General features: G+C 32.2%; 1 protein-coding gene across 1 annotated transcript in view; it reads left to right on the top strand.

Annotated features, from left to right (window-relative positions):
• Positions 1–9,749: 9,749 nt before the first annotated feature.
• LOC139495210 (uncharacterized) overlaps positions 9,750–21,657 on the top strand; it is a 40,035-nt gene continuing 28,127 nt past the window's right edge. Inside the window, exon 1 of the mRNA XM_071283427.1 lies at positions 9,750–9,852. The gene's annotated coding sequence lies outside the window, so the exon portion shown is untranslated. The remainder of the gene's footprint in view (positions 9,853–21,657) is intronic.

Below are 21,657 nucleotides of genomic sequence, written 5' to 3'. Positions count from 1 at the left end.
GTGGCAAATATTTTATGCATGTTCACCACGAAATTGAGCAGGGATCGCAGACCCTAAAATATAATTGGATATGGTTAATTCACTCAATTGGTCTTGGTGGACATACTTTGGCTCTAAGTAGGCAGATACCACAAAAGGCTGATGGGAAATACAAGCTTTTTATTCCATGAAAATCAATCTGAGTGTAAAACTGATTTTTTTTAATGTCCCCTGTTTATATAAACATACTGACTATAAGTTGGAGGAATCCTTTCATTTTCAACTCTAAAGGGGATGCATATGTCAAGCTGGCAGAAAAATCGATTTTGACTTAAACTTTGTGTGTCAGATCTCAGTAAAATCCAGTATCTGTAAAAAAAACAATATTTTCATGGTCCATTTTAGTCTTTTTGAAAGGCCAGGCCTTGACGAATTTCAATACTGGTTCTTGTCCTTTTATACAAACACGATTGGTCATGATTATTTATTATTTTTTATATTATTTTTCTTAAATTATACCATATGCTAAGAAGTAAATTGGAGGTGATATATAGTCCTTTAGTCAATTGAACTTTAGAAATTGAATTGCAACCTTATTTAGATATTTTGTCAAACATATTGGAAAAATTACCTATTAGGTCAATGCCTCAAAGTCAAAGTTATTACTAAAATAGACCTAAAATGGTACAGAAATGATGTTTCCAAATGTTTTTAATCTAATTCTACACATGGGACATAAACTTTACTAGGATATATGGTCCCATATTATAATTATAAATGAAAAGTTGACAACGTTTTGGCAAAAAACAGAGGGCGACAAACTCCATATGAAACACAACATGGAAAACTGAAAACCGAGCATCACACACTATGCCAAAGAGCATACTGAGATGATCGCTGGTACTTTTAAAAGCAGTGTAAGGGAGGTAGTCCAATATAAATCCCATTTAAAGACTACTGTTATATATATATATATGTTTACACTGCTTGAAAATAATGTATTAAGAAGAGATGATTAGCTATAAATTTATTTTTAGAAGTTACTTTTAATAAATATAATGTTAACCATGACTGTATGCCATTTTATATTTCAATATTTTATGATGTATCTAAATGTCTGAATCATTATTGTTGCAAGCTCCATTAAAAATTTGAATTGAGATTATTTTTGGAATAAGGGGAAGTGGTAGGTGAAAAAAATGGGGGATGGGGGGGGGGGGGGGGGGGGGGGATACAATTTTCTCATTTCAGATTTCAGAAATTAAAAAGACAATTCCTTCAAATGTTTTTTTTTTAATATTCAAAAGGCATAGTATATTGCTAAAAAGCAAACAAATAATAATTTTAAGTTCATTTGACCACATTCATTCTGTGTCATAAACCTATGCTGTGTCAACTATTTAATCACGATCCAAATTCAGACCTGTATCAAGCTTGAATGTCGTGTCCATACTTGCCCCAACTGTTCAGTGTTCGACCTCTGCCATTGTATAAAGCTGCGCCCTGAGGAGCATCCGGTTAGCTCATGTTGCCTATAAACCGAGTGAGCTTTTCTTATCACTTGGCGTCCTCGTCCGTTATAATTATTTTTACAAAAATCTTCTCCTCTGCAACTATTGGATCAAATGAAACCAAACTCGGCCGCACTCATTATTGCGGTATCTAGTTTAAAAAATGTGCCCCATGGCTAAAATCAGAACGGGTTAAAACGCAGATTTTGGTTTTTATCTCTGAAACCGAAGCATTTAGAGCAAATCTATGAAAATTGGTGGAATTGTTTATTGGGTCATGATCTATCTGCTCTGAAATTTTCAGACCAATTACATGAATTAGACAACCCATCGTTGCTGTCCCTGAATTGGAATATTATTATAGATAGAGATAAACTGTAAGCATAAATAATGCACAGCATAGTAAGATCTACAAGTAAGTCAACAAGACCAAAATGTTTAATTCACCCCTTAAAGAGCTGATGTCCTTGAAAGTAAATTTTTAAGAATTTTTCTTAAATTTATGTGACCTTTTTTAAAATTCATCTTCTCTGAAACTACTAAGACAAATTTAACCAAACTTTGCTACAATTATAATTAGGGTTTTTAGTTTTAAAAATGTGCCCGATGACCCCGCCTGCCAACACACATGACCGACATGGCTAGAAATAGACCATAGGTGTAAAATGCAGTGGTTGGGCTATTTCTCTAAAATCAAAGCAAAATTAAAATGGTTGCACTTTTTCATGCATCAATTGTAAAAATTCGTGTCGTTAATTCTTAAGTTTTCTATGTTGTGTCATGTGTACTATTGTTTGTCTATTTGTCTTTTTCATTTTTAGCCATGGCGTTGTCAGTTTATTTTAGATTTATGAGTTTGACTGTCCCTTTGGTATCTTTCGTCCAAATCACACAAAAATTAAAAGCTAAAGTTCACCGTTAGGCCTTCAACAAGGAGCAATATCCATACCGCATAGTCACATACATGTTAAAAAAAAAACGAAAACACAGAATTCAAACCATTCAAATGAAAAAACTAACGGCCTAAGTAATGTACAAAAAATACACGAAAAACATATATGTAACACGGCAACAAACGACGACAACTGAAGAACAGGCTTCTGACCTTGGGCCAGAAACAAGCATTTTTCTTTTTTCCGGAAGATAACGTGTATATAAGCATGGGTCTGATGGAAATGGTCGCATAAGGTTTCATACCTCAAACATATATTTGTTTTTGGTGTCAAAGCCGTAATTATAATCTTTTAGAAATAAGGGACCAAACAGTTATCAGTTACCAGGATTATAATTCAGTACGCCAGAAAAAAAAAATTTTGTAACAGGAAATTTGTAAAAATGACCATATCGTTGATATTCATGTCAAGACCGAAGTGCTGACCACTGGGCTGGTGATGCCCTCTGGGACGAAACGTCCACTAGCAGTGGCATCGACCCAGTGGTGTAAATAGTAGTGTTGTCAAATCGTACACTTTTGAGTAACCGGTTACTCGGATAATCGTTCGACCGATTAACCGGTTAACCGGTAGTTTGAATTGGTGCTTGAAAGCCCTTATCAATAGTACCCTACACATAGATAAAAGATGTGGTATGAGTGTCAATTTGAAAACCTTTCATCCAAGTCATAAATTTACGCTTTCAGAATTGAAGTTTGTCCTTTGGCATTTTAAGGCTTGTCTGTGTGAGTTCCTGGCGAAGTTTGACTTTTAATAATCAACTACACCGTATCAACTATAGCGTGTATACCAGCTTCAGATTGAAAAATAAAAAAAACTTCTTGATCTCGTAGAATTGAATATGTCTGAAACTGATTATTCTTTCCTTTTTATTAGATAGATAGATAGAGACAGATAGATAGATAGTTTATTAACGTCTCACCATTAATATACACAATACAATATTTACATATGTCATAAAACATATCATTAGATCAGAAACGAAATAATGAAGTAAGTCGTAAAATTTAATCGCATTACTGATTTAGAGTTACTGCTAAAAAAACATGTAAACTAATTATGTGTCTTTAAGATCATGCCCCGAGCTGAGAGACAAGTTCTTACTAATTAATTTTATGTTATTAGGATTAACAATAGCAATCAATTTACTGGACAATTGATTTGTCAAATTAATTACCACGACGACACTTTTTAAATAAAACCTATAACTATGATTTCAATACAAATTTATATCAAATCTATCAAAGTTGAAAAAAGTCCGGTTAACCGGTTAGCGTTTTTGGTATTCGGTATTCGGTCGTTCGAACGGTTAACCGGTTAACCGATTAACCGTTGACAACACTAGTAAATAGTTATCAAAGGTACCAGGATTATAATTAAGTACACCAGACGCACGTGTCGTCTGCATAAGACTTGTCAGTGAAGCTTAGATCAAAATAGTTATAAGTACAAAGTTTTAAAGCTTTGAGGACCCCAACATTCCAAAAAGTTGTGCCAAATGCGGCTAAGTTAATCTATTCCTGGGATAAGAACATCCTTCTTTTTTTTCAAATGATTCAAAATTTGTAACAGGAAATTTTTAATAATGACCATATAATTGATATCCATGTCAACACCGCAGTGTGACCACTGGGATGGTGATACCCTTGGGAACAAAGTGGTAACATAAAACCAATGATTGTCTGAGTTCCTGACTATAACTTGACTATAAGTCAATGGATATCTTTGAATTTTTACCATAAGGTTTCATATCAAACAAATGAAGGTTTTATTGATTTTTGGATTCATAGACCTTTCTGTTTGGTAAAAGAGGGTCGCAAACAATACTTTTTAGATTTAAAATTTCTTGTAATTTAAAGTCTAAAATTCTTGGGGTATTTATATATGCTGCATAAACCGATGTATGTAGATTTTGAATCTGTTTTTTAATTGTTCCATCTTGCGATCCAAAAGAGTCAAAATTAATCAAATGTGGCTGAGGTGCTCAACTGGATCTTAAATCAATTCTTGATAGAAAAAACATACATTTATTTTGCTATTCCGAATTGTTATAATGCATCAAGTCCAACATGACTTTTATGCCTTCATCAAACTTGAAAGGTTCTAACTTGCTTCATCGGTAAACTTATGTATTGCAGCTTGCTTTCTTTTTTTTTTATCATAATAAACCACTTTATGTCCAAGGTAATCAATTTCAAGCATAATTGTTTAAAGTTTCTGGATTCGAGCTTCACTGATGAGTCTTTTTTAGACGAAACACGCGTCTGGCGTATATACAAAATGTATTCCTGGTATCTATAATGAGTTTATTGAATACAATAGAGGTATATATTTATCATGTATTCATGTATGTACAACACTACTATTAAATTTAGCAAAACCAATCTTTTTCTGCACCATTAAGTAAGTAAGTAGGTAAGTAGTAAGTAAATAGTTTATTATAACAATGTATAGTGTCACGATCCAATATACACCATAATATATAATATAAAAATCTTTCATATTAGATCCCTGCCTTTAAGACAGGGTTGGCAAAGTATTACCCACCCGGGAATTCCCGGGCGGGAAAACCCGGGTTTTCCCGGGCTGGGCAATACTCCCAGAAATAGGTAATAGTGGGCATTACTGGGCAATATGATTTTTTAAGCTTATTTTAACACAAAATAGTAAAGACTTGTTATAGTTTCATAGTATAACAGCTAAATATATACTTTTTATACAGATAACCATTGACAGTCATTTCTAGAAAATTCAATGTCATTCTCTTCTCTATTAATTTTATATATATATATATGTAGGCAGAATACAAGATTTTCACATTTAAAGATACCTTTTAATTACCAAGTATTGTTTCAATAATCCAAACTTTGAAAAAATTCATTTTATTGCAGTGTTTAAGTGAATTGTTAATTTTAATTGTTATACATGTACATGTACATTCATATTGCTAAATAAACACCCTACAGGGTCATGCCATTACAATTATAAAATTGAAAGGACTGATTATTGTTACATAAACAAATCTGTGTTCTAATCTGAATAATTACTTATTAATTAGTGACAGTACATATACATTATTTAAATGTGATGTTTCTTTAATACATATAATTGTTAATTCTTAATAGGAGCTATATTCATTTGAAAAAAATGATTTATTTGCTTTCTATTTACAGTTTGCCAATCTAGACAAATGCTAAACAAACAAAATAGGGTATAAACATCTTATTAAATGTATTGCATTTGTGTTTATCACTGAATCCTTTTTAAAATTCAGACAAATATTTATATTACCCAGTATTGCCCAGTATTACCCACTAAAACCCAGTAAAACCCGGGTTTTCCCAGTATTTCCCACTGGGCTATTTTTGCCAACCCTGCTTTAAGACATATGAGACACTTTGAAATTCATCCTTTTCAAACTAAAAAATATATACTATAATTTAAAAAAAAACCTATTTAGATAATAACACTTTTAATATGATACAAAAATTCGAAAAGCTCGTTCATTTATACATTAATACAGAATAAAAAGTTCAATAAAATAATGTGATTTATAACACGCTTGGTGATAACTATCGGTTATGTTAAACCTTTGGATACAAAAGCAGTATAATGATCTGTGATTTAACCGATTTTGTCCTATTCCTGATTGTGATATGTTATCGTCGTGTGAAGTAGCATGGCGGATGATGCATATAGGAATTTCGGAGTTAAATAAATATAAAAACAATAATTTAACAGTTTGTTTATATCCTTATGAATTTCATCAACAAAATATATAATAAGAATCTTCTTAGGCCGTGTTCACACCAAACGCCGTGTACAGTAAACATGTTTACAATTCGTTTAATGTAAAGGACGCTGGTTTCACATTAAATTTGTTCACATCTATACACATTGTTTAACTACGTGTTCACACTTGTAAGCTATATGTCATTTAAATGTACATTATGTAGAACCGAATGCAAAGTTTTCGGAAAACTTTTCTAGCAGTAAGGGAACGAATATTTGACTTCAAAAAGGGGGGATGGAAATATTCCGATCCCTAATTGAATAAAAAAAAATCTGGTCATACAGATGATAAAGAAAATTATTCTGAATCAAGAGTTTCCCGATACATTATAGTGTTAAATATTGGAAAAGACAATTTGATCACCAGCATCGAAAAAAAAACCCGGAATAAAACGTTCACGCGAAAAAAAATCTGACTCAGATAAAAAAAAAATACACCCCACCTTTTTAGCTCACCTGGCCCGAAGGGCCAAGTGAGCTTTTCTCACCACTTGGCGTCCGTCGTCCGTCGTCGTCGTCGTCCGTCGTCGTCGTCCGTCGTCGTCGTCGTTAACAATTTACATTTTGAACTTCTTCTAGAGAACCACTGAATGGAATGGAACCAAACATGGCATGAATGTTCCTTATGAGGTGCTGACCAAGTGTTGTTACTTTGTAGCCGATCCATCATCCAAGATGGCCGCCAGCAGGGGACTTAGTTTAACATAGGACGCTATGGGAAATGCATACAAATGACTTCTTTTAGAGAACCACTGAATAGAATGAAACCAAACATGGCATGAATGTTCCTTATGAGGTGCTGACCAAGTGTTGTTATTTTGTTGCCGATCCATCATCCAAGATGGCCGCCAGCCGGGGACTTAGTTTAACATAGGACCCTATGGGAAATGCATACAAATGACTTCTTTTAGAGAACCACTGAATGGAATAAAACTAAACATAGCATGAATGTTCCTTATGGGGTGCTGACCAAGTGTTGTTACTTTGTAGCCGATCCATCATCCAAGATGGCCGCCAGCGGGGGACTTAGATTAACATAGGACCCTATGGGAAATGCATACAAATGACTTCTAGTGAACCACTGAATGGAATGAAACCAAACATGGCATGAATGTTCCTTATGATGTGCTGACCAAGTGTTGTTACTTTGTAGCCGATCCATCATCAAAGATGGCCGCCAGCAGGGGACTTAGTTTAACATAGGATCCTATGGGAAATGCATACAAATGACTTCTTTTAGAGAACCACTGAATGGAATGAAACTAAACATAGCATGAATGTTCGTTATGGGGTGCTGACCAAGTGTTGTTACTTTGTTGCTGATCCATCATCCAAGATGGCCGCCAGTCGGGGACTTAGTTTAACATAGGACCCTATGGGAAATGCATACAAATGACTTCTTTTAGAGAACCACTGAATGGAATAAAACCAAACATAGCATGAATGTTCCTTATGGGGTGCTGACCAAGTGTTGTTACTTTGTAGCCGATCCATCATCCAAGATGGCCGCCAGCGGGGGACTTAGTTTAACATAGGACCCTATGGGAAATGCATACAAATGACTTCTTTTAGAGAACCACTGAAAGGAATGAAATCAAACATGGCATGAATGTTCCTAATGTGGTGCTGACCAAGAGTTGTTACTTTGTAGCCGATCCATTATCCGAGATTGCCGCCAGCGGGGGACTTAGTTTAACATAGGACCCTATGGGAAATGCATACAAATGACTTCTTTTAGAGAACCACTGAATGGAATGAAACCAAACATAGCATGAATGTTCCTTATGGAGTGCTGACCAAGTGTTGTTACTTTGTAGCCGATCCATCATCCAAGATGGCCGCCAGCGGGGACTTAGTTTAACATAGGACCCTATGGGAAATGCATACAAATGACTTCTTTTAGAGAACTACTGAATGGAATAAAACCAAACATTGCATGAATGTTCCTTATGAGGTGCTGACCAAGTGTTGTTACTTTGTAGCCGATCCATCATCCAAGATGGCCGCCAGCAGGGGACTTAGTTTAACATAGGACCCTATTGGAAATGCATACAAATGACTTCTTTTAGAGAACCACTGAATGGAATAAAACCAAACATGGCATGAATGTTCCTTATGAGGTGCTGACCAAGTGTTGTTACTTTGTAGCCGATCCGTCATCCAAGATGGGCGCCAGTGGGGGACTTTTGAATGAAATTAAACATGTTCCTTTCCTTATAAATGAGGTTGTGTTGTCACTTTTAGCCAAATTTTATATTTTTTTATATGATTTCAAAAACCCAAGTAGAATCAGGTGAGCGATACAGGCTCTTGAGAGCCTCTAGTTTTATAAAGTTAAGTGGTTGCTCCATTTTGATGATTTGCAGTAGTTTAAATATACTAAAGATGTCTCGATTACGCATTATGAAATGTAGGCTGAAGCAGCTTGCTAACAGACGAAAAAAAGGATTGAGATGTTAAGGATCACTAATTTTTATCTTTTCTGTTTGTTTCAAATGGTATATCTTCTCCAAGGAGTATTTGGCAAAGGAAGAGGGTAATGTGTTTTTGATTTTAAGTGTAATTTAACGGAACTGAGATAAAGACAAACATATCATTACCTCACACTTTTTTTTAATTAATGCATTTATGCGTGACTCGTTGTTTGAGTAAAGATCAGTGGCGAATATTTCTGTGTAGGTCAAGTCGATTCGGGAAGACCTTTGCATATGAATTAGGCAGCAACTATCTAATTTTCCGGGGGGGGGGGGGGGGGGGGGGGGTGTTGCTATGGATTTTTTTTCAGGATTTTGGTGACAAGTCTAAAACATTTTTTTTTCTTTCAATGTTAGCATTACATATATATTAGTGGCAGCTGAGGGTAAAACAAACAATTTTTTTCAGGGTTATAAACATTATTTTTTCTCCAAAAACTGGAAAAAGATCCATTGCCCCCCCCTCCCCCAGAAAATAAATGGTTGCTGCCTTATGGGTTCGGCAATGATGCTGCTTTGAGTCTTGATCAAGGGTTTATAAAGGACGTTATTTTTTTCAAACAAATAAACATATAAATTTTAAACAACAGTTTCTGTAAAGAACTTTATTAATAATTGTCAAAAATATCAATATTATTCAAAAATAGTTTCCTTCTTAAATGTACAAGGTAAAACTAATGTGCTAAATGCCTAGTTTCGTGTATACTTAACCTACACAAGACCTACATTGACTATCGACTGTGTGTAGATAAAACATGATTTAAACTACATGTAAACATTGAGTTTTATCAATGGGAACGTAATTGTGTTTAGTTTACGTGTGATTTACATTAACACAACACCGAATTTAGGTTATTGTGAACACGGCCTTAACCGTCTTTATGCCCCCTTGCAAACATTACTTTCCTAAACGACACTTCGTTAATGACCGTTTGCGCGATCCAACGCAGTATGAGTAAAGGCACAAATCGGAAAATGTTTATTATCTCCCGTTATTTCCCCTAGCGGTAGTTAACAACTTAACTGTTGTGTTGGTATAGAAACAATTATACATTTTACTAACCTGTGTACAGGTTGTTATATAAGTGGGTTAAAATGATTCGATTGAACGAGATCATAACGAAAGACGCCAAAGTATGATAGGTAAGATGATTTACTCAATTTTATTAAATTTTAGAAGTATATTCATTGAACGACAAATCAACAAAAGAAATCAATAGATGATCACGGAGCGAATATTGACATATTGACAATCACTAACATTGACAAATACATTTATACAATACTATCGTTCAACAAACTATTTAAAAAAATCGAAATCAATTGAAACAATACATTAGTTTGTAATTGATCTTCAGTTGACTAATACACGCGCAATGGTACCATTCGCTGTTTATTTGAAAAATCAATGATGTTTGCATGTGGGACCATGGTAACTACAATATATGATTTGATTAAAATATAGTTAAAATATATTATAGTTGCACGTAGTCACAGGTATATTGAGGGCTATCGATCCTCTTGGATAATAATTGAAACAGTTGTCATGCAGCAACCATTGATTGTGCAATCGATTAAGTAGAAGCGTGCATAAAACACATTATATGTTAATCATAACATATTCACTTCAACATACTGTAGGGAATTGTTTTATAAAACGCAAACATAGGCTGGTTTCTGTTAACGAAAATAAACATAATATAATCAGTTGATGAAGTTTTCTTTAAATCATATTGTAACATATATAATGTTTAACTATATCATGTATATGTTTGATGTACTGCTAGAGATATTCATGAATTTTCAGAGATAAAAGTGTCATTTTTCTTTTCCACTCCGATATGTCGATTTAAATTCAATAGATACATAATTGTTCTCAGTGTACAAAGTAATAAATTTCTTCCTTCGTCATCCACCACTGCTTTTCGGAAAATCTTCTTTTTAAAGGTGACCTATTTGCAAAACAAAATCAATCCAACATATTAATAAACCCTGTAACGATATATTCGGTGAGTCATATTTTTTCAATACGTTAATGGTTTTCAATTATACTTGTTTAATGGTGGTTCAAACATTGATGTTAAAAATACATCTAATAGTAAAATGAATTAAATAGCTTATTCAATTTAACAAAAGTCTGACATTTTGAAAAAAAAGTTATATCAATCTAGGACATAATTTTGTTTTAAGGTAATATCAAACTAGTACTTTATAAAAAGTTTTCACGATTTTTAGGCGCTTATGAGAAGAAGAGTTTAATTCAATTAGAAATATATGCACTATTAAATATTTTAAATGCGTCTTAACCATGCTCGACTTAGTCTGAACCATACTCGACAAAGTCTTTTTTCAAGTTTTTTTTTGTAGCTATACATTGTGCATGTTGTATGTTATCAATTTTGGAACTGGAAATTTAAACAACAATTTCAAACTATAAATGAATCTGATGTACAATAGTTGTCGTTTGTTTATGTAATATAAACGTGTTTCTCGTTTCTCGATCGTTTTGTTTATATAGATTAGACCGTTAGTTTTCCCGTTTGAATGGTTTTACACTAGTAATTTTGGGGCCCTTTATAGCTTGTTGTTCGGTGTGAGCCAAGGCTCCGTGTTGAAGGCCGTACTTTAACCTATAATGGTTTACTTTTTAAATTGTTATTTGGATGGAGAGTTGTCTCATTGACACTCACACCACATCTTGCTATATCTATTCATTATAGCATTTAACCCAAAATTTCACAATAAACATAATATTAATTCAACATCCTATTTATCAACAGTTACATATATATATACGTTATATATATATATATTAACGTTTAAAACAAAAATAAAACAAGCTGATCAACTTATTTCAAAACTGAATTGTGGCGTATATTTTCAATGTTATTAAAAAAAGATTGAATCTTTCATATATACTTTATAGTTTAATTAAAATTAGATAATTTTAATCATTGAAACTAACGCCAAGTTTAGATTTAGGGTGTCAGTTTAGTAAAGTGAATAATGCAGTGTATTTTTGATTTTATTCTAAAATACATATACATGTAAAATATTATATTAATAAGCAACTTAAAAAATGACACATTTGTTTTGTAAAAACTATGAATTTTTAAAATCATTATAACTAAGCAATCCTTGAAAACCTTTTGAAAAGGGAATGTGTTCAAAAGTTGCAGTAATTTTTTTTTTTTATTTCATTTAAATTTAAATATTTGTTGTCAAAATAATAGACATGGCATACAAGAAGCACTTAATAAGATTTAATTACGTCGGTACTGGTGTTTTTTACAGGTAAAAAGAAAATTCTACTTTTATTAAACTCGTGTATTACTTATCTAGTGAATTCAAAGGGCTTTGCGATTTAAGTTGTACAGGAAGTTGCAACTTGGTATGAATGTTATTTATAATTTAATACTCTCTGACCTGGTGTGATCTGTTTAATGAGTTTGCCCTAAGCAGGAGGTATTAATCTATACAGTAATCAGAACAACAATTTTATCAATTCTATTTATTTCTTGAATTACATACAATACATCACAAATTGTAATAAATAGACACTTCATAGATACCAGGACTAAATTTTGTATAATAAAATAAAAAGATAATTATATTACTATAGTATATAACCATGAAACCTATATGGATATTTTGGAAAATTAGGATTCAAAACAACAAAACATGCTGAACAAGAAGCACCTTAATAAGGTTTTATTACCCACAGTATAAGTTAAGCGGTTAGGTAAAAGAAAATCTTTTATTTAACTAAATTCTCAAACTTTAAAATTGATAGCATTATTATCATCACTCTTTCCAATATTTATATAGTGCATTATCTAATTAAAATTAATCTAAGCGCTTAACATAAAACAATCATACAGTTAAAAAGAGGTGTTAAAACAATCAATGCAATAAGAATGAAATAAAATTTTGAAATACAGATAAAAATTTTTAAAAAAAATCAGAATTAAATGGCATGTTATGCCACAACGAAAAGAACAAAGTTAAAAAGTCATTGTCAGTATAAAAATTGCATGTTATCACTGAAAGCGAGTCTAAAATAATGGGTTTTCATATTTTTCTTAAAAACTTCTATTGAGTATTCATGTCTTAGATGGTTCAGAAGAAACGTCTTTCTCCATATATTTTTGTGCGTTCACGAGGTTGTAAAAGAAAACAACGATATAAGGTCATCTGATTTAACCTTCTTTGAAGAATCATGTAAGGATGTAAAAATCAGATTTTATTTATGCATCTTTATTTCATTGTGGCTTTTTTTCATGTCAGTTAAAAAGAAATTCATTGTCACAGTTAAAATTTAAAAAAAGGAGATGTTATTTGGTCAAGTATGGTTCAGACAGGTCGATTATTGTTCATATCTTTGGTTGAATATGGTAAAGACTGAAAAAAAACCCAGATCGAAGACAGTTCGTGAACAGTTTAAGACTGTTTCTGACTGGTCGAGTAATACTTCAGACTATTTTCAATGTGAAAGATAAGGTTCAGTACAGTCGAGTACGGTTAAGACTGGGATCGAGTAATGTCAAGTAAAATTTAGACCAATTTAGACTGGTTGAGTAAAAATCATTACATATATAGATTAAACAATGTTTTACCTACAATATATTGGTCTGAATTAAGCTTTAGGGTAAGGCTATCATACATGATACATGTGATACATTTCAATTTTACAGTTCTACCGATACCTATACCCTATAAACCAGTAACAGTCTGAAATAGCTTATATCCGTACTCGACTGTACTGATTTTTACTCGACCTTAAATATTTACAGCAGATACTAGCTATGGCTTGAATTTGTTGATGTGTCAGATCCTAAATTATTTCTTTTATACAGTTTGTGAATTATGTCACGATTCAATCATAGGTTTCAGTCTTTGCAATGTACTTGCTCTAAATGGTTTAATTAGATATATACCAAAATACGATCTTCAGCATTGTATATATCAGTATTAACATTGCTGTTTATTTTCACAGTTCAATACACGCCTCACAAAATAATACGTGCTCAAAATCTTATAGTTCGTATATCCTTACGTCGTAGACATCGTCAGTGTCGTCTGAAGACACTGAGTTTCTGGACAATAACTTTATGTAATGTAAACGGATCTCTATGAAATATAAACACAAGGTTTTAAACCACAATAGAAAGGTTAGGGTTGATTTTGGGGGTTATAGTTCTTACAATGTATGAACAAAGGAGCCAAAAAGGGTTCAAAATAAGTATTTTTCTAGTTTTCAGAAAATAACTTGTGTGTAAGTGTATGGATCTTTTTGAATTTTTACCACCAGGTTCCATACCAAAAAAGGAAGTTTTGGAATGATTTTGGGGGTAATGACGCAATTCTTGGGGTTCTTTAAAATGCTGAATCTAACCGTTTATTAAGTGTTTGGAATTTGGTCCCCGTTTTGAAATAGCTCCACATGAGGTTCAAAGGTTTCAAAATTAAACTTTGTTTGATTTCATCAAAAATTGAATAATTGAGGTTCCTTGATATGCCGAGTCTAACCGTGTATTTAGATTTTGAATTTTGGGTCCCGTTTTCAAATTGGTCTATATTAAGGTCCAAAGGGTCCAAAATTAAAGTTATTACGATTACAACTAAAATTAAAAACCAATTGTTCAGAGAACAATTGAAGGTCTTTCCATCAAAACAATGTATTTTGATATGAAAAGTTGTGAAACTAAGTTTAAAATGTCATTTCAATCGTCAAATGATAGCTACTAGTAAGCTGATTCCAAAAATATATTGTTTCCATACATTTTTTTTAAATAAGGGAGATAATTTGTTACTTCCGGTTTGAAAAATGTTACTTCCGATTATATTTGAATATTTATTTGACACTGATTCCAAAAATATCTGGTTCTATATATTTTTATATTAATAAAGTACAAAAAATAGCTACTTCCGGTTTACAAAGGGTCACTTCCGGTTGTTTTTTTTCAAGGTTAAATGGTTTGATACCTTTTTCTAAAAGTTGTATATCTTTATCATGTATACATATAGAATAAAAGCAAAGGTCAAAATCTAGAACATCAAATTAAGCTATGACCTTGAGATCAATTTCAAGGTCATCAACCAAGGATCTCAAATCAAAAGACCATAGGTCTTAATTATATTTAGTTAATGAGTTATATCACCAAACGCGTATTTTTAAATACAAGAGGGGAGAAAACTCCCTTTTACATTCAACGTACGCTTGCAATCAAAATTTACATCTTACGACATGTCGCAACTAACAATTTAGTAAAAATAATTTGTTGATATTTTATACAGTCTTTGGATATAAGTGAAAAAAAGCCAAATTCAAATATTGAAATATGACCTTGACCTTTGACCTTGACCTAATTTTCATTTTTTGGGACAAAGGACCTCAAATCAAAAGATCGTAGGTCTCTATCACTTATGGTTTATAAGATAGAAATTCATATCACTTATGTTAGATGCATAAGGGGAAATAACTCTCATATGGAGCGGTCATATCGCTTCCGTCAAAATAGGACAAATCATGCGAAGGATATAACGAGCAATTTTGTAAAATAAATTTGTCATAATCTTTTACGGTTGCAAAGGAGATGCGATAACAAGGAAAACAGTGTTTGGGGAGATAACTCCTACAAAGAAAAATATTCGTTTACGCAGGGTAAATTTCAAAAGCGCATAAACTGTTCGATATCATATACAAAATATCTAAGCGACATATTGCGAAACAAATGTTTATCGCAAGAACAAAATTAGGCGGAAGAAAAAAAAAAAAATAATCAGAAGAAAAACAATAGGTCTTTCCACAGAAAAGTGGAAAGACCTAATTAAATTCTCGGAGTTCATTGATATGCTGAATCTTTACATGTGTAAAGAATTCTGAATATGGGCCCAGTTTTCATGTTGCTCCAAATTAGGGTAAAAAATTAAACTTTGTTTGATTTCAACAAAAGCAGAATATATGGTGTTATTTGATATGCTTAATATAACCATGTAATTATTTAGATTTTTGATTTTTAGACCCTGTTATCGAATTGGTCCACATCGAGATCAAAAGTGTCCAAAATTAAACTTTGTTTGATTTCATCAGAAATTGAATTCTTGGGATTCTCTGATATGCTTAAAAAATCCATGTATTTAGATTTTGGATATTGGACCATAATAGGTGAATTAAATCTTTTCAAGTTCATTATACCACATTCATACTGTGTCAGAAACCTATGCTGTGTCTAATATTTAATCACAATCCAAATTCAGAGCTGTACCAAGGCTTGAATGTTGTATCCATACGGGCCCCAATTGTTCAGAGCTAGACCTCTGCGGAGCATTTCATATAATTTGTAATTGAAACGCTTTTTCGTATTTTTGTATACTATTATTGAAAAGAAGATGTTGAACTCATAATTTTTAGACGTGTTGTTTGATATCAAGAGTCAGTGTTTTGTTTGTCGTCCGCATTTTAAACCTTTTTCAAATGCAAGCCCGTATAATAAAAAACCACTTGGTCATAGCCCCATTGCTTTCCATGTATCATTCTGAAAAATTCAAGCAATAATTAATTACTATTTTGTCATAGGTTCAAATGAAGTTGCAGTCAACTTGTTAGTTGACAAATCAACCGAGATGAGTAGGAACTATTTTGTATGAAAGTGTACTACTTCATTGTAGATTTTCAATGAACTGGCAAGAATAAGTTATTCTAAAAATTATTGATTGCACAATTTACTTAGAATGAATTGACATATTTAACAATTATTCAATAAGTGTCGTGTGGTGTTTTTTTTTAGCGATAAATAATGCTTTTTGACAAAGTAACCATTTTGAATATCCCTTGGAGCTCGATAGTATTGCCATTTTTAAAATATTTTATTTTCCATTGGTTGACAATAACATTTCAACAATGGCTCTTAAGTAAGCCCAAGTCCTTAAGCCTTCATTTGCTACAGCAAGTACCTTATCATTTGAATTATTGACTAAGTAATAGCTAAGCGTAGGAACTATTTTTGCATGAAATAGGTTCTGTGACTATAACAACACCAAACTTGTTATAATTGACTTTTGCCTTACTTAATTTCATTATATGATATATTTCTAACAGTGTCAATACATTAAGTTTTAGTCACAAGACTTCTATCACTGAACGCAAGCTCACATAAGACTGGATGTAACAATGTGATACTATTTCATTATAACCATTTCTTTTTTTCTACAACATAATTAAATAGAAATGTTCATACCTGTAACATCTTAATATTATCGGATATTGATTATTGCATATATAAAATATGTCCAAACATAAAAAAAACAAATGAAAATGTTGTCTTTTTTTTCTTTCTACACGTTGAATTTTATTTTGATTAAATTTTGTTTTTTTAACACCAATTTTAAGCATCCTTTTTAGGTTATATCATGGCGGCCAATTTTTATTTATGGAGGAAGCTTGAGTGCCATTGACCATTGATAGCAAAGCTGACAAACCTAGTCAAATAAGATAATCGGTTTCATTTGTAAAATGGCTCACATTGATGAATTACATATCATATGAATCAGAACATAGCCTATCATATTGAATTTTGCTTTAAATTACTTAATTGCTAATCTAGCGTACGCAAATAAAATATGCTTGAGTTGAAACACCATACCACTAAATTTAAGCTCAAACTGGACTAGTAGTAACATATGAGATACTAGTATAAAAGGACAACTCCATTTGGATAATCAAACACTACAAGCTGTCATGAACTTGAACAGACAGTATTTCTCACACATTTTGCTTGATTTTTGCTTAACTATTATCTTGACAGTACTAAACTGTACCCAACCTTGGTCTCGACTTAATAATTCCGATTGAGTACTTGATAATCTTGGATTAGTCTAAAATGGTCTAGACAATCGCCCCACAAGTCTCAACTCAGTCATGACATTTCTTGAGCCAGTCTTGATTAATTCTCGACCTGTCTAGTTTTTGTTTTAACTTTTTATTAACCTTTAAACGTAATCTCGACTGGTCTGAATCAACTCATCTTATTACTTATATATTGATCTTACAAATTCGGGGTAATTATTTGTAACTTGTAGATTTAAGGATTTCATCAATAAGAAAAACAGCTTGAATTTTCAGTTGTATCTAAAGTTCAGGTAGCCAACTTCAAACTTTTAAATAACTCTATGAAAATCTTATAGAAGGCCAGATTGTTTGGTAGTTTGGTGGTTTATTGCTATTAATTTTAAATACAGTTATGTCTGCCTCATATTTTGACATGTATCTAGAAATTGACAATAAATTTCGGCTGAAATCTTTACGACAATAGATGATTCCAGCTTCCAAATTGTAAACTTAATAATTCCATGTAGCTACATTCTAGCAGCGCCTGGATACGGAGTATATAACTCCCAATTGATTCGATATTCCCGGGCTTGTTGTTCCTATCATGATTTCCCTGATGCTTCTCACAAGTAAGCTATTAAACCAAGAGTTTCAGTTTTTTTCTTACCTGTTGACAAAATTATTTAAATTCGACAGCAATGAACCAGACTATAAAATAAAGGTGAGAACAAAGTCTCAACGGGTATGGAAAGTACAGTTAAGTACTCTTCGTTGTTTATCAGGTTAAGATCTATCTGTCCTGATATTTTCAGATGAATCGGACAACCCGTTGTTGGGTTGCTGACCCTGAATTGGTAATTTTAAGGAAATTATGCCGTTTTTGGTTATTATCTTGCATATTATACTAGATAGAGATAAACTATAAATAGCAATTATGTTCAGCAAAGTAAGATCTACAAAAAAATCAGAATAACCAAAATGATCAGTTGACCCCTTTTAGTAAATTTTTAACAATTTTTCGTAATTTTTTGTTATCTTTTACAAAAATCTTCTTCTCTGAAACTATAAAAACAAATTTAACCAGACTTGTCCACAATCATCATCAGTGGTTCTTGTTTAAAAAATGTGTCCGATGACCCTGCCCACAAATCAAGATGGTCGACATGGCTAAAAATAGTACATAGGGTAAAATGCAGTTTTTGGCTCTTTTTTCTGAAACCAAAGCATTTAGAGCAAATCATAGATGATAAAATTGTTCATTATGTAAAGATCTATCTGCCCTGAAATTTTCAGACCAATATCAGGCAACCCTGAATTGGTAATTTTAAGAAAATTTGGCAGCTTTTGATTATTATCTTGAAGATTATTATAGATAGAGATAAATTGTAAACAGCAATAATTTACAGCAAAGTAAGACCTACAAATAAGTCCACATGATCAAAATGGTCAATTGACCCATTAAGGATTTATTGCCCTTTATAGTCAATATCAAACAATTTTCATAAATTTTGTAAATTTTTGTAAATTTTTACGAAATGTTTTCCACTGTAACTACTGGGCCGAGTTCATTATTGATAGAGATAATTATAAGCAGCAAGAATGTTCAGTAAAATAAGATATAAAAACATATCACCATCACCAAAACAGAATTTAGTAATTTATTTATCTGTGTCCTTTGTTTAATATGCACAATGACCAAGGTGAGCGACACAGGCTCTTAAGAGCCTCTAGTTTCAGACTCTGAGCAGTTTGTTGTGAGAGTGACCAATTTGAGAATTTTGCAATTATTACCAATTCGTATTTGTGGATATCTACCATGATAGCAATACTATAAACTCTATGTTCTATTTTCATCAGAATTTGTTCATTATAAATAATATCAGTGTTCCAAACTTTATATAATCGATAATCTTGTCCCCTTTTTTGCATACATTTTGAAAAAAGAGTGTGTTTTGGTAAAACCTTTACTTTATGTAAAAACCTTGATCGACAAGAGCAATTTACGTATTGGTAAAACAATTGCATTTTCTATGAGATTTTGGAATTCCTATATTAGAATGTATAATGTGTATAACAATTACACGAAGAGCGGTTTTGAATTGTCGATAACAAAATAAATTCATACCAATAAAACATATTCAAAGATGTTTATTACAGTTTTGGATTGATAATCCGTTATAAAAACTTTGTTTAAAGGATAGATAAGTTCGTATCTTAATTTCCGGGCTCGATAAACAAAATATTTGGTATGTGTTACTTCGATTGAAATCAGTTTCCATTGAGCATGTAAATGGAAAATGTGTCAAAGAGACAACAACTAAATAATTTACCAGTAATACCAGGGAGCGGTATATCTGTAACACTCCCAAACGTGTCCTTCCCCCCCAAACGTGTCCGATTCTCTCAAACGTGTCTTTTCTCCCTAAACGTGTCCGAAATGTACAATATTTCCCAAACGTGTCCGATTTCATAACCCCTAAACGTGTCCGATAATTGTTATTCGCCAAAACTTGTCCAATACTTAACGCCAAAACGTTACATGTCTTTTAGCGCTTTTACATGTATCTCTTAAATAAAATTGCTGATAACGTTTACGGGCAATTCTATGACGGAAGACAGACATGATGAAGTTGTCATTTATTAGATTAAGTTAGTTCGATATAGGTTTTTAATGATTATAATAATTGCAAAATTAATCTGTTATTATTATGTAACTTTGACTGCAGTTTTTTATTGTCCAGTTGCAAGTATTTCATATTCGTTTATAGCAAATATACACATAGTTCTGGAGTTGAATTAATCGTTAACTTTGTTAATTATTTTGTACTCATAAACTCCGATGATGACTTTTATATTTATCCGAATATTGCGTGGCGGGCTTTTAACAGTATTTTTTTCACTTTTGTCAATAGTTTGTGTGTAATTCAAAATTTCTTCTATTTAGAGAGAACATAGGCTACATGATTTTTTTTTTTACATTTGAACATACATGTTTTAATGATTTTCAATGTTCTATATTGTTAAGATAAACTTTAGACTGTTGGTTGCGTATTGTCCAGTTGCAAGTATTTCATATTTAGAGAAAACATTCTAGTTTTAATGTTTTTTTCAGTTCTACTGAATAAATTTTCTTTAGACTGTTAATTGCGAATTGTCCAGTTGCCAGTATTTCATGAATAATTAGAGAGAACATTTAAGTTTTAATGCGCAGAGAAAGGGACACTTTGACCCGTTAACTGTACAGTTTAACTAAACATGTTTGCTTATAATTTACACACAATATAGCCGAAATCATGCCCCCACTTTAGCCCACTGCCAGTTTAATTCTACTGGTTTAAAAAAGTACTTACGTTCCTTATTTATATTTTTAATGAAATGGTAGAAATTAGTATACGTTAATGAAATAGCAATAACCAAATAACGCTTGATATGGACACGTTTTGGGTATTGGACACGTTTGGGGGTTAGTTGAGAAATGGAAACGTTTGGGCATTTATACAAATGACACGCTTTGGCGCAGTTTTCAAATAGACATGTTTGGGGGAATCGGACACGTTTGGGGGGAAGGACACGTTTCTGAGTGTTACATATCTAGTGTCAATATGTGTATGTTCATGGTAAAACATAGATTAAGCCCAATGCAATCAACAGATTTATAAACACCATAAACGGTTCTAAAGTAATGTCACCGTCTAAAATAGAAAAAATAAAGTTCATTCATTTTGTCGTAACTTCTGTTGAGTGTTCGCTTAAAACTGTTCTAAAATAATTAAGAAAAAAAAAGTTATTACAGCTTACATTGTATAATTGATTAGTTCAAATTAAGTAACTGTTGGTACTATTCATCGCATAAGTAGCATCATTAAATGAACGGAATTTATTTAATATAACCATCCGGGTAGTTACTCCCTCTCTTAAGAGTTTTTTTTTATGGAAAACACCTTAACTTGTCAGCTGATTTTAAACTCCCAACCAACCAGGCATACACTGTGATAACTAACAGCAAAGGAAAAATAATTATTTCGAAGTAACACAATATGTGTCGACAGGAAAACCTACGTTTTTAAATACTTGTTGTCTTCACATGTTATCTTAACATTGCATTCATTGAGGTTATT

This window comes from Mytilus edulis, chromosome 11 (assembly GCF_963676685.1).
Source record: "Mytilus edulis chromosome 11, xbMytEdul2.2, whole genome shotgun sequence".
In the NCBI taxonomy this organism is placed as follows: domain Eukaryota; kingdom Metazoa; phylum Mollusca; class Bivalvia; order Mytilida; family Mytilidae; genus Mytilus; species Mytilus edulis.
This window is presented reverse-complemented; position numbering and strand designations above follow the sequence as displayed.